The sequence below is a fragment of the Neophocaena asiaeorientalis genome, unplaced genomic scaffold, assembly GCF_003031525.2.
Source record: "Neophocaena asiaeorientalis asiaeorientalis breed wild unplaced genomic scaffold, Neophocaena_asiaeorientalis_V1.1 scaffold10, whole genome shotgun sequence".
NCBI lineage: Eukaryota > Metazoa > Chordata > Mammalia > Artiodactyla > Phocoenidae > Neophocaena > Neophocaena asiaeorientalis.
The window spans coordinates 1,077,172-1,080,178 of NW_020172817.1; the positions used below are offsets into that span (position 1 = coordinate 1,077,172).

The following is a 3,007-nucleotide window of genomic DNA, read 5'->3' on the forward strand; positions in this document are numbered from 1 at the left end:
CATATGAGTAAATATGCTTGTAAATGTGCCATCAATTAGTTTCTATGTTAAAAAAAAATCAGTTTTAAGATATACTAATATTTTACTTAAGGACAGTATAATATTCAGAATTTGTATTGGTAATAATAATTTTAAAATATTTGCTTATAATTGCATACAATTGTTATAAGAGATTAATATGGTATGTCTAATTTGGGGCATTTAAATATAGCAGGGAATTTTTAAAAACTCCTCATTGACATTTCCTGCAGATATTTTAGAGTAGATCTCAGGTGCTCTGATCACAAAAAATGTTACTATGTGATGAAAAGGTATGTTAATTAGCTTGACTCTAGTAATCTTTTCATATGTATGTTTATATCAAATCATATTTTATTCCTTAAACATATCCAACTTTTATTTGAAATTAGAAAGTTAATTGTTATTAGAGTATAGTTGATTTACATTTTGTTAATTACTGCTGTACAGAAAATTGATTCAGTTATACATATATTCGATATATACATTCTTTATTTTAAGTATTTTTCAAAAAAATGGAATGGTTCACGAATTTGTGCATCATCCTTGCACAGGGGCCATGCTAACCTTCTCTGTTTCATTCCAATTTTAGTATATGTGCTGCTGAAGCGAGCATCAAAATATTTTTTTAATTGTACTAGGAACTGAAAATCAAATAGAAGATATTATTTTAAAACACTATTTTCAAGGACAGGATCACAATTAATTTACATCCTCTAATCATATAACGTTAGCTCTAATTCTGCAAAATCTTAAAGATATTATTTGATCCACAGTTTTTAAAATCAAGTAAGTAATTATCCTTACCCCAGTAGGGTCTAGTGCATGTGTGACTAGGGATGTGTCTTGGACTTCATCCGTACCTGAGAAGTGAAGGGCTTGGATTCCATTGTGCTTTATTGTTTTTTTTCTTCCTAGTTTGTATATTTATATTTCCCCTTACTTAAGTCTCCAAAATAAAACTCTTAAGATTTTATTAATACTTATCTATATATTAATGGATTGTAATTTATACAACCCACACACACATATTTAAAAATCTGAGGCAAATGTTAAAATTGGACACTTGTTTTCATTCTGTACTTCCCAAACTATTTACAACATACATATTAATTAAATTAAATATGAATATTTAAAAAGTCATGATAGCAAGTTCCAAATTCATTCTCCTCTTCATTCATTCTTCCCTAAGTGTCAGAGAAAGTGGCCCCCAAACTGAGCCATGTTTCCTGAAAAGAGAAAACATTTTCCTAAAGCACTAATGGTGAACTTGAGGGATCTCTCAGTTGGCGATTATTTTAAAATTATCATTACCTCTTCCTTGTTGCTATCACAGGCCCTGATCTCTCCTCCTCTATTGAGTCCCATTGGTCATTGCTGTGCTATATCAAGTTACCTCCATGAATCAAGCTTTCTATCCTTCACGTGGGACATCAGCTATCACTTTGCCAAGTTTTACCATCACTGTTACCTGCTTCCATACTCCTTGCGTTGCACCTCCACTTGAACACAGTATGTTACAATCCCTACCTGCCAAAAGAATCCACTTTGAGAAGAAAACAAGTATAATTAGATGACCGAGTTTGGGAAATCCAAAGTTTGATAGTCCATGTTGCTAATCTCCAACCTTCCTCTCAGCAATGTTTCATGTACACTCAAGCTGGCTGCATTCCGACGGGCTCCCTTAGTTTCTTCATTTTGTTCTCTCTCCGTAGCCTTGATTCTTATGTCAGCCTAAGTTGTGACCCATACAGGTCACAGCAAAGAGAATGGAAGCTCATCTGAGGTAATTAATCACATCTGCACAGAAGCTAAAGGTCATTTTGTGTATATATCATATCTTGAAATTTGTCTATCTTATAGTTTTATATTATTGAGGTCAAAGAAGTTAATTGTCATATACTTAAAAACTCACTGAAAATATGCGTAGACTTAAGGGAAGAGAAAATATGTGGGAATAAATTTCACTGTCTCTGATTCCTTACTATTCACAAAGGATGCAAAGGAGACATGAGTGAATGCAACTGGGCTCTTTCAATTACTAAGAGATAAAACATAGCACTCCACATTTTAATCTTTCAAAATATTGCTCATCTTAAAGGACAACACTCACATTATACTTACTCCATAATCTTTTTCTGTAATCACCAGTGCAAATGCTACTTTCTTTCCTTCTTCTCATATTCCAAGTTGTATTATAACAATTATAATACCATTTCTACTTGAAAATTATTATAATGAGGCAAATGCATTTGGCAGAAAGCAATACTGTCATAATCAAGGGCTCTAAAATTTCCCTTTCACTGAGATATGCTTCTTTCTAGAGGAAGTTTTCCTATTCTAATTTATTCGTGTCACAAGATTTACATTAGTAAAATGTAAGTCTCACAATTTCAGAGATGCATTCAAACACTCCCAAACCTTCTCATTACTTAAAGACAAAAGTCCAAGTCCTGTTTTTGGCATCTGAGGCACCTAAAAGTAGTGTGTGACTGTTTCTTAGTGCCTCTGCTTATGGTGATCCTGATTTTTTTTTTTTTTTTTTTTTTTTTTTGGATTGCGGAGCACAGCCTCCGGACACGCAGGCTCAGCGGCCATGGCTCATGCGTCCAGCCGCTCCGCGGCATGTGGGATCTTCCCGGACCGGGACACGAACCCGTGTCCCCTGCACTGGCAGGTGGAATCTCAACCACTGCGCCACCAGGGAACCCCCCTGATATTTTTAATGACAGTGGATGATGAAGGCAGGAGAAGCACAAGGAAGACAGAGCGGACTTTACCCTTCCATTTATAAGTCTGTATGTCTTGTTCTCTAAAATAATAGTCACTGTACCATTCAAAAATTAACTTGAAAATAACCCTTAACATGGTTGATCCCTATCCTCAATGTACCTCCTGACATTACCTCATAATTGCTGAAATTCCACGTCATAAGTTAGAGTATCTACATGAATTTCAGGTGCCATTTCTTGATTTTAAAGCAAGCTTT

The 3,007-nt window shown here is 34.6% G+C and overlaps 1 non-coding gene across 1 annotated transcript; it reads right to left on the bottom strand.

The window, feature by feature from the left end:
• Window positions 1-527: 527 nt before the first annotated feature.
• On the bottom strand, window positions 528-634 carry LOC112397528 (U6 spliceosomal RNA). The gene has a single exon (XR_003002814.1). It is a non-coding gene; the product is annotated as a U6 spliceosomal RNA (small nuclear RNA).
• Between the last annotated feature and the right edge of the window lie 2,373 nt (window positions 635-3,007).